We start from the raw sequence: 13,588 nt of genomic DNA, 5'->3' as shown, positions 1-13,588 counted from the left end.
GCAGGGCGCAGCCGCCGCCTCAGGGCCCGTTCCTGCCCGCGGAGCCGCTCGCCGCACACCCCGCCCAGCGCGCAGAGGTACGAGCTCCGCAGCCCTACTGCCGGGCCCGCCCCGCAGCGTTGCGCCGGCCTGCCCACTCCGGCGTCGCCCCGCCCACCGCGGCAGTGCCCCGCCCACCGTGGCACCGCCCCCTCGGGCCTGGAGATGGAACGCCGGACTGAGGCTCCGCCCGGTGCGCATCTGGAGCAGGGCGAGTCAGGCACTGCTTCCCGCTCGCTGCTGGGTCCTAAAGCCTGCACTTTCTCTCAGTTCGAGCTGGAGTAGCTGCGAGAGCGAGAACAGCAGCGGGAAAAGCTCCGTGCTTTGCTCCGAGGCGGCTTCGGTGACCTAGATCATCTTCGAGGCGACTGACTCACAGCTCTGGGGGACAAGCTAGCCCCTGGAAAGAGAAAACGGAGGCGATGGTCTGGAAAAGTGGGGGTGGGATGGGAGGAACGCCGCTTCAGTTCGGCTGAGACAACCCCGGAAAGCGACCCAAGCACATGGTTTCTTTTTACACAATTGGGGTGAATCACCTGAGTCATTTAATTGGAAAAGACCAATTAAATGAAAGTGACAAGGCAAAGCACAAAATATTTGTTTGACTCTTTGAATGAACAGTAATGGAGGGGGGTGAGGAGAGAATTTTACCAACCTGTGGCCATAAACTTCAAATTTGTAGCCACAGAAAAGATATCTGGACTAGCTGTGATTCTGATGAATCTAGAAAAAAGCAGCGCCCAGGTGAGCGGCACAGGGCGGTTAGCTAGTGAGTGAACGGATACTTTACATTTTCTACGTGCAGAAAGTTCATCCTGCCCAGTCCTTCATGTCTGGGAGTTCCTCTTTGCTATTTGACAAAGTAGTTGAGTAAGATAACTTCATAAATTACTGTATTAGAAAGCCTGTGATTTTTTTAATTGATGATCTAAAGGTGGGAGGCTTTTCTCCCTATCAGTGAGCCTTAGGGTCTAAATTCAGACGAAGCTCTAAAATCTGGTATGCTTCACTTCCTACACTGAAAGCATTCAAGAAGCAAAGAAACAGAATTTAGGTGAGAAATAGATTTCTGGCACATGGATGCTGTTTCCATAGTGATTCCATTGTAAGCATGCAGGGAGGGACAACACCCACTGACTAGCCAAGTTCTGTGGTTAGCTGCAGATTCTCCAGGTGCCTACCTCCACAGAAGCCAGACCTCTCTCTCTGCCACTAATAGCAAGCCAGCGGCCTAGAAACTGGTTTTCATCAGTTCAGGTATTTGCATTATTTGTATCCTTGCTTACCTCCTTAGCCTCCACCAAGTGTAGCACACAGTCCTACCAAGTCCGTGTTTTAAGTCAGGGTGGGAACTGGAGATGTGGCTTAGTTGGTAGAATGCTTGCCTAGCATACAGGAGTTCCTGGGTTTCATCCCCAGCACCCAATATAACTTGGTGTAGTAAGGTCATCCTTAGCTACAAAGTGAGTTCAAAGCCAGCCTGGATTGGCCATATGAGACTTTGTCCCAAAAACTAAATGAATAAATAATACATGTGTGAAACTGTCAAAAAAATTAAATGGTTGGCAAATAACCCTCAAGCTGCCAATTTGCTGCTTCAAATTTAATGGACCCATTATATGTCTGGTAGTCTTTTAGATGCATTTTCTAGGTGTAACCCTTACCATAACCTCCAAGAGTCATTTTATGCTTGTTTTATATGTGAAGGAATACGACGCTATTTGTACTACCCAGTAAGTGCAGGGCCCAGATCCATACACACAGGCTCTGACTCTGAAATCTACCATCTTCCTCTCTCTACTCTGCCTCTTGACAGCTGAATGAATCAATCTCCTTGATTGCATTTATTAATATCAGCTGGCTGTCCAGCTAGTATGTGTCACTCAAAACAGTGATACTCTTTTATTCAAATCAAATCGGTGAGGGGTTTTTTGGGGGGGAGGGGAGGGGCAGTGCTGGGGGATATAACCGAGGACTTTTTTCATCCTAATATACCACTGAATTACATCCCCTATGAAATTTTCAACACTGACAGAGGGCCAACAAGAAAACTGAGTCAATGGGCATAGGTCTGATATAGGCTGGGCAAGGTGGCATATAGCCCATAGTTCTAAAACTTTGTCAATATTTTAATACAGATTTAAACAAAAGGTTTGAGAGGGTGAGGTGTAGTTTAGTGGTAGAGCATATGCTTAATAAGAGGCCTTGGGTTCAATCCACAACACCAAAAACTAAAAGGGTATAACTTATCTGAAAATAAAGAGCTAAAAGCGTCTACTGAAAACTGAAATGTGGTTTCATTCACTTAAAAAAATTGTGTGTGTGTGTGTGTGTGTGTGTGTGTGTGTGTGTGCACGCGCGCGTGCTGAGATTACAAGTTTCTGTCACAGGTAACAAGGTAAGTCTCCTTGGCTGAATCCTGGTACTTAGCAGGCACTGCCTTCTCACCCCTGCTAATCCTCCCTGAGCTCAGAAACACCCTGCTCCAGTCATTATGAGTACAGAAGTAGGTGGCTGCAAAATGCTATCTGTAAGAGAGCAGCTATTTCATGACAGGGTCCCTTTTACAGCATCTCAGTACTTCTGTTTGCAGCACTACATCCTCTGCCATATCTTCTTGACCTGTTTTAAGAAGCCTGCTGAGTTCACCACAGTGTGTGATGTGATGTCACTGTCAACAGGATTGTGCTGGGTGGAGCTTTTACCCTGGCCAGTCACCCTGAGTATCCTGGCCCTGCCCTTCGCCAGCAGCCCTGAGATGCTGCAGTGATGAGCTACTGCTCTCACCAACACAGAACTACCTACTACATTCAGTGGCTCAGTGGCTTCCTTACCCATGGTCTCTGGAGCCTTTTTTTCTCTCTTCCCCAACCTGTCCTTCATCTTCCTAATATCCTTGGGTATTTCTTCATGGAGTTTGAGGGCTTCACTTGCTCCAGAAAAAGTGTCCCAGGGTGGGTCTGACAGTGATGATGTTGGTGTCCCTCACTTGTGGGTGCTGGGCCTGGTGTGTATCTCATCATCCACTGTAGACAACAAAGCCATCAGGGAGGGAGTCACTCTGTGACTTCTAAGAGTGCTATCTCCCCCATCTCTGTTCCCCATCTCCTTCCTTGGGGTCCTGCTGCTCCTGGTGTATACCCCACTAAGGTCTCATTCATGTGTTCTTGGTCACTGGGAAGCTGCTGGTCAAGTCCCAGCTTCTAGTAGACTTAGAACAGCTGTACTACTCAGCCTTTGAGGAAGGAGTTCTGACCCACAGGATCTATCATCCCTCCTCCTGCTAGCTGTCTTTAGACAGAGCTGCTGCATCACAGCTAGGTCGCGGCTCTGCGGACATAGAAGGTCCTGCTAGAGCTCCAGCAGAAGGCTTCATCTTGGCAGTAGACCATGGGCTCCCCTCTGGCCATGCTGTGCTATTGGTACTCATCCAATCCGTGCTCTCCATGGCCCTCCCTATCCTGGGCCTATCAATGAAGCTGCATGCAGGGTGCCTCTCTGGGCCAGTTTCCTTCTCCAAGCTGGGCTCCTTCAGTGCCATCGTGCAGATTGTATTCATTCTTTACCTGATGGTGTCCTCTGCACAGGCTTCTACAGCTCTCCACTCATTTTTAAAAATAAATTTTATGTTTTGTTTTTATTTTTATGTGTATGCATGTATTGCCTGCATGTAGGTAGGTGTACCTGTGTTGTGCAATGCCCATGGAGGACAGAAGAGGCTGTTGGATCCCCTGGAACTAGAGTTACAGACAGTTGTTAGCTGCTGTGTGGGTGCTGGGATTTGAACCCGGGTCTTCTGCAAGAACAACTAGTGTTCTTAACCGCTTAGCCATCTCTCCAGCCCAGCTCTCCACTCTCATGGAGCTAGAGGCCCAGCTGGCATGACACAGATAATCAGGAACTGTGTCTGTTTCTTGGTCCTAAACTCAGCACTTCTAACGTCTCTGGAACCCAACTGTGAGGCTGCTTGCTTTAACTTGCTGGTGACTTTGAACTGCTTTTTTTTTCCCATTTATTTATTTATTTCATGTGTGCGTGTGTGTCTGTGCACAAAAGCCACGGTGCACGTGTGGAGGTCAGAAGACAACTTGCAGGAGTCGGTTCTCTCTACCATGTGGATTCTGGGGATTGAACTCATTGTCAGGCTTGGCAGCAAGTGCCTTTACCTGCTGAACCATCTTCGTGTGCCCTGCTAAGTGACTTTGGAAGCTTCAGCTGACTAGCCAATGTCTACATCAGGTTCCTATACAAAGCAGCTTTCTCTGGCCTCACCATACTGTTTGGTAAAAGCTTCATCATAGCTATGAAGACAGAGTTGATACAAGCCTTTGGGCTGGACAGAATGCCGCTATCAGTCTTCAGTTTCCCCTGGACATCTAGGAAGAACCAGCACCAATGGCCTCCAACTGGAGGGGTAGGGACAGAAAACTGGATAGTGCCATTTACTACCTAAGTCTGGAGGTAAGACCAAGGCTGATTGGACCACAAGACCATGAATGTTAGAGAATGGAGGGTAATGGGGAGCTGAACCATCTGCAGTGCTGCATAATATGACCCAGAGTGGAGGACCAGGCCCCCTGCTTTCAGATTTAGCTATGGCCTCAGCATCAGGTGGAGTTGGGTGACTGGATCTGGCTCCTGGTTTACACATCAGTTGGCATCATTGATGTTCCAGACCATGCCTGAAACCGTATTTACATGATTTGATGTACAATAGGGTAGCATAGGGAATGGGAGGGATTGGCCAGCAGTAGACTCAAGAGGCAGATTGTCTCCTTTGCCGTTGAGCCAGCAGAGGCTCAGCACTAGGCTGTCCCACCAGCAAGAATAATAATCCCAGAATTTACTTTGGATAATTTAAATTAGTATCATATATAATGTCTTTTATCATGTATATCAATGATGAATAACGCAAATCTGTGCAAATCTGATGAAGGTCCCAGTCATTGAAATAGACATTTTATGGAAAATGAACTCAGAGAATGAGAAACCAGTGCTGTCAGCTCTAAGGCGGTAAGTCTAGTTCTTCCTACAGAAGGGACAAACTGAGGCCGCTTCACCATCTGGAAGCATAGGATGAGGAATAGAGAGGGGAAGTACGTAATCCCCCATCAGAAGGAAAAACTGCATGCCATGCTTGAACTTGGATCAGGAACATAGGCTACCTACAGTTGTAGTAGGGGGCATGTTGCAAGGAGACCGTAGACACAAATGTCAAATATCATTTGATACCAGCTAAGACTACTGTCTCTGGCATCTCTACTGTCATATCCATGCTACTAAATGGAGGAATCTGCCTACCCTAAAACCTGTTCAAGGCCAGTCTGGGTCTACATAGCAAGTTCCAGACTAGCTAGTGCTACAGTATGAGACACTGTCTCAAAGAAATAAAGACAAACTGTTCCTTGCTTTCATAATATTACTTGTGATCTTAGTCTTACAATTAACTGAAATTAAGCAGGACAGAGAATTTAGAGGAGAAATCAAAGCAACAGGTCTTTCACTGGACAGAAAACCTTGCCAAACACCAGATGAACTAGAAGCTGGTGCAGATAATACAATCATTCTGGCTGTTTAGGGCAGAGCTTCTTGAACTTTTTCCATTCATGACCCCTTTTAGCCTGAGAAATATTTGTGTGACCTCAAGAATATTGGTAAATAAAATAAGCATACAAATCACTTAAGGATAATGAATCATAAAGAAGTTTATTTTAAAATAATATTTTTATATGTGAAATTTTACCATTTATTAAGGACAAAAGCAAATTTGTATACTAATGAGATGGATGTACTTGTTTATTTTTTTACACAAAGAATTAAATCTTGGGCTAGTGAGATGACAAAAGTGGGTAAAAAGTGCTTGCTGCCTAGCTTGATGATGAAATTTGATCCTCAGAACCCACATGATAGAAGGAGAACCTGACTCCAGAAAGTTGTCCTCTGATTTTCACACATGTGGGTCTATGCATACTAGCGAAAGGAAACACGCAAAATAAATAAATGCAAAAAACATTTAAGAATTAAATCTTGGAGGCTGAGCATGGCAGTGCATGCCTTTAATCCCAGCACTCAGGAGGCAGAGGCAGGCAGATCTCTTCAAGATCAAGGCCAGTCTGGGTTACATAGCGAGTTCCAACCAGCTGTGGCTACAGGGAGACCCTGTCTCAAGAAGACAAAAAAAAAAAAAAAAAAAAAAAAAAAAAAAAAAAAATTAAATCTTGGCTGAATATTTGATACTGCAGGATGTAGAACATCTTCATTTTTCAGAACTGATCAATATTTTTATTTTATACTCATCAGTGCCAAGACCACTGTATCACATTTGCACAGAGTACAAAATGGAAGAAGTATGTTGAAGGCCATTTCAGAAATTGTTGGAAATTCTGTCCTAATCTCAAATCAAAACTTATTGAACACTTTTTTTTTTTTTTTGAGATAGGGTCTCATGTATCCTAGGCAGGCCTCAAATTCTATATGGAGCCGGAGAGGACCTTGAACTTGTCATCCTCCTGCTTCCACCTATCCAGGCTAAAATTACAGGGCTTTGTGCATGTTCAGTAAGCACTGTACCACCGAGCTACATCTGCTGCCCTTGAGTGGCTTTTTATGAGACTTATGTCAGCAATTCAACCAGTAATATTTGGGGGGGGGTCTTTTTGAGACAGGGTCTCCCCGTAGCCCCAGCTGTCCTGAAACTCACTATGTAGACCAGGCTGGCCTCAAACTCACAAAGACCCACCTGCCTCTGCCTCCCAAGTGCTGGGATTAAAGATGGGCACCACCACGCCTGGCTCAACAGTTATTTTTAAAATCAGTCTAACACAATTCAGAGATATACTAATTTGATACATGCTGAGGATTGATAGTAGGAAACTACTGAAATTAAAGCATGTTTCTGTGAGAACAGAGATGTATTTGCAGAAGAAGTGCTGCAGTTCATGACACACTATGGTCTGGACCTGAGCTTGGGTTCATCGTTCATTCATGGTTGTTTGACAGCTTACTCAGTGCAAAGTGCACGTGTTATGTGTTCTGAACCAAGGCTGCAATGAAGTCACATGATGCAACATGGATGAGTGCTGCCAGAAACACCTCAGATTCGTTAAGCACTACATTTGGAATTAATTTTTGGTTGCTGTGCATTCAGAAACCTTTTATTGCTGCCAATTTTTTCTCTACTCCCACATGTAGTTATGCAACCCCATATGGGGTCCCAACCCACAGTTTAAAAAGCTGGTGTTTAGAACAAATTCAAAAGTGACTGAGCCTCAGTTGAGAAGCAGATACCTTTTCAAATGTTTTCATTAGCCAAATTTTTTCTTCTGAGAAAAAAGAGAGTGCATCAATCATGATGTGTAGAGTACAGACAAGATCCCTCTGACTGCTTGGGTATTCAGTAATGTATATCTGAATTCCATTCATTTTAGTCACATATCTGCTGAGTAGCTGTCTTACTTACTTTCTCATTGTTGTGATGGGAAAATGCCCTGTTAAAAACAACTTAAAGAAGGAAGAGTTTATTTTGACTCACAGTTCAAGAATGCAGTCATCATGGCAAGGAGAGTCAAGGCAGGAGGAGCTTCCAAGAGCTGGTCACATTGTTTCCAGAGTCAGGAAAAAGAGAACAATGAATACTCCCGTGCTCCGCTAGCTTTCTTCTTTTCATGCAGTCCAAGACTCAAGCCCAGGGAGTGCTGCCTTCCACTTTTTAGGGTGGGGCTCCCCAAGTAAATTAATCTCATCAACATTACTCCCCCACCCCATGGGTATCCTGGAAGCTTGTTTGTTTTTTTTTTTTGTTTTTTTTTTTTGTCTTTTTGAGGCAGGGTCTCCCTGTAGCCCCAGCTGTCCTGGAACTCACTATGTAAACCAGGCTGGCCTTGAACTCACAAAGATCCACCTGCCCCTGCCCCCCAAGTGCTGGGATTAAAGGCATGCACGATGATGCCTGGCAGAAGCTTGTCTTTTAAGTGATTCCAGATCCAAGTCGACAACACTAACCATCACAGAAGCTCTAATGTGACAGGAAACAAGAGTCCTCCTTCAAAACTATGCCATCTAGTTGGAGAGAGGTGTGTGCACAAACAACGTTGAGGGGCAGCATACTGGGGGTTTCCAGAAAAATTCAAGCTTTGTCTTCATTTGAGGTAAGTTAAGTTACTTAAGTGCTGATTGTGTGATTTAGAGTACTGTAGGGTTCATAGAAGACAGTGATTGTTTCCTTTTTAAGTCATCAAAACAGTGACTTCATACCTTCTTTTTTCATTCCCCTCTCCTCTTTCTTTTCCTTCTTTTCTTCTTTTTCCTCTTTCTTTTGCTCCGTCTCCCTCCCTGTCTTTCTACCCTCACCTTATTCTCCTCTCCTCTTATACCAACAAGCTTCACAGCACCTCTGAGCACTGACACGGGTCACTCTCTGCCTGGACTTCTCCCCTCCTTTATGGCATACTAGACTTTTCAGAGCATCAGCTCTCAACTCACCTGTTACATCCTTGAGGAGGCCTGGCCTGAAGCCTGGTTTTCTTCTCAGAGCATACACCTATGACAACTGGGAAGTTGTCAGTTTGTATTTCTGTTCCCAGTGAGATAAAAGAATAGTAAGTGCTCAGTAAATGCTTGTTCCTGAAAGAGCTAAAACTGATAAATGCATGCCCAACCAGAGCTGATAAAAATAAAATTCTGTATTTAAGATGTTGCTCAGTGGGAGAGCATTTGCCTGGCATATATGAGGTTGTCAGTCCCATCTCCATTACAGAAAGAAAAAAAAAAGTAAAATAAAATAATTCTGAGACATAAAGGCATTTTGACTTCTCAACCCAGCACAACAAATGTCTCCTCAGGCCCTAACAGATATTCATTCCACCCACTTCTTTGGCTGTCTTCGTCAGGATGTAGTTCCCCATTTTCTCCTCAGCATTTTGCTCAGCTTGAATAAGAAAGCTCATCTAGAAAAAGAAAAAGAACAAAGAAAAGCACAAGAAAATGCAAAATCCCCTGAACCCCAGAAAGCACCGGTGTTTAACTTCTGCAACGCAACTCTCGTTTCCTGCTTCCCCTACTGCTCACTTCTCCCACTTTTCAAAGTGATTTTCTATGTGCTCAGGCATCATTTAACCGCATGTTTGGAGTCTGCATTGTAAACCGAGCTCTGACTTACGATTTCGCTGTTGCTTTCACATTCACATGTGCATGTCAGCACCCAGGAGATCTCCTTCTACTTGACCTTCATCAGTCTACTGAGGATATCTTCTGAGGGCTCAAGCAAGGTCCTCAGTAGAACAGGCATGGCTTCTGCTTCTTTTTATGGAAGAAAAAAAGTCCACTATTAAAATAGCAGGGCATACCAATGTTAAAAACATTCTAAAATGTATTTAGCATAAAGAAACTTCTGGGGCTGGGAAGATGGCTCGGTGGGGAAAGAACCTACCAATGTTTTGCTAAATAGTCATGTTGTCAAACTCCCTTCTAAATATTTGTGCTTATATCCATAGATTTGTGCTGCTCTCAACCTTGATCAGAGAAGGTTCTTTTTTTAAAATTTTATTTATTATTTTTATTTTATGTGTATGTGTGTATTGCCTGCATGTAGGTAAGTACACGTACCATGTCGTGCAATGCCCACGAAAGTCAGAAGAGGCTGTCGGATCCCCTGGGACTGGAGTTACCGACAGTTGTTAGCTGCCATGTAGGTGCTGGGATTCAAACACGGGTCTTCTGTAAGAACCACCAATGTTCTTAACTGCTGAGCCATCTCTACAGCCCCAGAGAAGGTTCTTATTGCAGAAGGTAGTGGTTAATGCAGAAACTCACAGCTGTTCAAATGCTGAGAATAAGCAATTTTGAGTGCTCAGCCATAGATGGAACATCTATTTCAAACTCTTCCACTCCCATGGCTCAGGGAACATCATGGAAGAGAGGACAGAAAGAAAGTAAGAGCCAGAGGATGGGGAGGAGTGCTGTGAGGGGTAGCCTCAGGCACAAGCTGTTGCACTTATGAATTCATAGGAGCTGTAGTTACCTATACAAGAGCTCCACAAGATCAAGATTTAAAAATTCCAGCATGGAGGGCTGGAAAGATGGCTCAGCAGTTAAGCGTACTGACTGTTCTTGCAGAGGACCCATTTTCAAACCCCAGCACCCACATGGAGGCTAACAACCATTTATAAATCCAGTTCTAGGGGATCTGACACTCTGCGAACATGGGTACACCTACATACATGCAGGCAATACACACATACACATAAAAAATTTTAAAAATAAAAAATAATCCATCATGGAAAGGGAAAGAGATTCCCAACCCCCCACCCCAGCTGAGGAGCTAATGGCAGTTTATGGCTGCTGAGAGATGGAGAGTCACTTTTCTTCTTGGGGTGGTATATTGGTCAGGGAATCTCTAAAGAAACAGAACTGATAACATTAACACACACACACACACACACACACACACACACACAATAAAGTCCACGTAGTACAAAAAATGATTGCACCACGCTAGCATTCGATACTTGCTCAGTCCATGAGGCTGGATGTCTCAGCAGTCTCAGTCTGGCACTGAAGGCCTGAAGGATCCCTGGAGGTCTGCTAGTCTTTAGTCTTCATTGGAATCCAAAGGAATTGGTTCTACTATCAGTGGAGGAATGCCACTGCCACAAGACAAACCCACAAGTGAGAAAGAAGGCAAGCAAGCAAAAAGCAAAATCTTCCTTCTGCCATGACCTTTGAACTGCCATCAGAAGGTAATGCCCACATTTAGGGTGGTTCTTCTGGCTTCAGATAATCTAACCCGGAAAGTCTCTCTCATTCCAGTTAATTCCAGATCCAGCCAAGTTGACAACCAAGATTAGCCATCACTGGTGGGATGGCTATTGGTAGATTTCGCATGTTTCAGTGGATGAACCCACACACACATGCATATAGGCAGCACTAATCAGACTTAGTTATAAAAAAACGACAAGAAATTGGAAGGAAGAAGAAACATAAGTTAATGGGGGGTAGAGGGAGCTGGAGAGAAGGAATTAGAGATAGAATTAGATCAAGGATCAAGATACATGGTGTGCACGTATGAATTTTTTAAAAGAATTTACACATAATATATTAAATTCCTCAAAGAAACAAAAGCATTTGTCATGCATGGTACAAGTGTGGCAGTGAGAGGACAACTTTGGAGAGTCACTTCTCTCCTCCTACCATGTGGGTCTGAAGGGTCTTCTTCCACTATGTGGGTCCCAGAGAAGGAACTCAGGTTGTCAGCGTGGCAGCAAGCACCTTTTCCTACTGAGCCCTATTGCCTGTTCCCTACCCCCTACATTTTTTTTCTTCTTCTGCTGCTGCTGCTTGTATCTGCAGCCTTGGAGAGCCCAGATAAGATAGGACCTCATGGAGTCAGGTTTTTCCCTGGTCATCAGACCTGAAAATGTACTCTTTTTCCTTCGAAGAATGCATTTGGTGCAAAGTACATAGACTCTAGCAAAAACTCAAGGATCTGTAAGGATGGTATATTAGTTACTTTTCTGTTGCTGTGATAAAACATCATGACCAAGGTCACTTATTGAAGAGTTTATTTGGCTTATGATTCCAGAAGGATTAGAGTCCGTAACGGCAGGGAAGGCATGGCAGCAGAGGTGGCCAGAGCAGAAAGCCGAGTGATCACATCTTCAAGCAGGCACAGGAAGCAGAGTGACCCAGACTGGAAGTGTGCATTGCTATATACTCTCAAAGTCCACCCCCAGCGATATGCTTCCTCCAGTGTAGCCACACCTCCTAAAGGTTCCATGAACCTCCCCAAACAGCACCACAAACTAGGGACCAAGTGTTCAAATACTTGGAGCCTATGGGGGACACTCTCATTCAAACCACCACAGATGGAGACAGTAAAAACAATAATAAAAACAAAGCAGTATTAAGTGAGGTTGTCAAAAAAAGTCTGGAACCTTTATAAGTTGCTGGTGAGAAAGTAACATACAGCCACTGTGGAATAATACAGTGTGATAGTCTCCCTAAAGCCAGTAATTACTCTTCTGAGTATACTTCCAAAAGAATGCAGGTAACAAGGACCAAAGATGAGGCAGTACATCATGGCAGAAGGGTGTGTTGAAGACAAGCTGCTCACCTCATGGCCACCAGAAATCTAGGGTTGGACAGAATATACCCTTCAAAGCCACATCCCCTGTGACTAGGCCTCATGTCCTAATAACCAATGAAGTTATGAACTCATCAGTAATCCACTGGTGCCTTCATGATCCAATCCCCTCTCAAGGCCCCCTCTCTGAGTATTGGTATATTAGGTACTAAGCCTCTGATTTATGAGTATTTGGGACATATTTCTTATCTAGACCATAGCAGGGAATGTAACGGATATTTGCACACTCATCTTAATAGCCAAGGTAGAAACAAATCAAATGTCAACAAATTGATGAGTGAATAAGCAAAATATAGTAGAATATTAGTCTTTTGTATAACTGTTTCCTCTAGGATGGAACATTTCTTTGTGGGGATAGGAGGCGCCCACCAGGCTCATGAAACTCACAAGATACAAGAGGCCCTTCCCCAGTGTTAAATATCAACTGTGCTATTGCAGCCCATAAGTGTGTAGGGAGCCCCAGTGATGCAGCCTTCCTGAGTAGCTCACCCATGTGGTGGGACTTTCCAGTGATACAGCTTTGAGTCACCCATGTGCCTATAGTAACCCCAGAAAATTCACTGGCTCCCTCAGCTGGACTTGGATAGAATCATTTCTTTGGTCTGTCATTTCTGTCTCTAGCTAGGATAATACAAATAAACTTCCAAGAAGAGAAATGCAACTGCCTTTATAAGGAATGAAATTCTGATACATGCTACAATGTGTCGGATTCCAGAGAACATTATACTCAGTGAAATAAAATAGGCATAAAAAGGACCCTGTTATATGATTCTGCTTACATGAGATACAATCATCAAATTTACAGAGATAGAAAGTAGAAATCAGATTACTAGAGGCTGCAGGGAGGGGAATGAAGTCATTGTTTGATGGGAATAGAGCTTCTATTGGGATGATGAAAAAGTTTTGAGTGGAATAGAGGTGATGGTTTACAAAACACTGGATATATTTAAAGTTGCTGAATCATATATTTACAAATAGCTAAAATGATAATCATTATGTCACGTATGTTTTACCAAAACAAAAATTAATAATCAGAAAACATTAAAGAAACTTCACAGGGGAAACAGAATGCCAATTTGTTAATTTATATTGAGTTGTTCCTCCTTTGCACACCCAGAACACCAATCACTTCCACTGCTTTGATTTTCTGATCTGCCCACCTCTTCTGCCTCTACCATCTACTCTGACACCCTAAGGGCCATGTCTTACTGGCTCTTGCATGTTTTTGCCCAGGGATCACTTGTTGCACTTGGCGGTCATGACTCAAAGGTGCAGGCGATGCAGTGCAGGAGGCATTCTTGTGAATAGCGTGAGCTGTGTTTCCAGCTCTTACTTCCCAGCCCATATACTTGCATAGTTCTCGCTTCTGGCCCTCCTGGCTCGCAGAGAAGCACCTTCACCCCTTCTTTA

The 13,588-nt window shown here is 44.1% G+C and overlaps 1 pseudogene; it reads left to right on the top strand.

Moving 5' to 3' along the window:
* The first annotated feature begins 2,808 nt into the window (after positions 1–2,808).
* Positions 2,809–13,588, top strand: part of LOC103727268 — a 30,213-nt pseudogene continuing 19,433 nt past the window's right edge.

Source organism: Nannospalax galili, unplaced genomic scaffold (assembly GCF_000622305.1).
Source record: "Nannospalax galili isolate Female #2095 unplaced genomic scaffold, S.galili_v1.0 scaffold768, whole genome shotgun sequence".
Taxonomy (NCBI): domain Eukaryota; kingdom Metazoa; phylum Chordata; class Mammalia; order Rodentia; family Spalacidae; genus Nannospalax; species Nannospalax galili.
The sequence above is the reverse complement of the archived record's forward strand: the minus strand, read 5'-3'. Positions and strand labels throughout refer to the sequence as shown.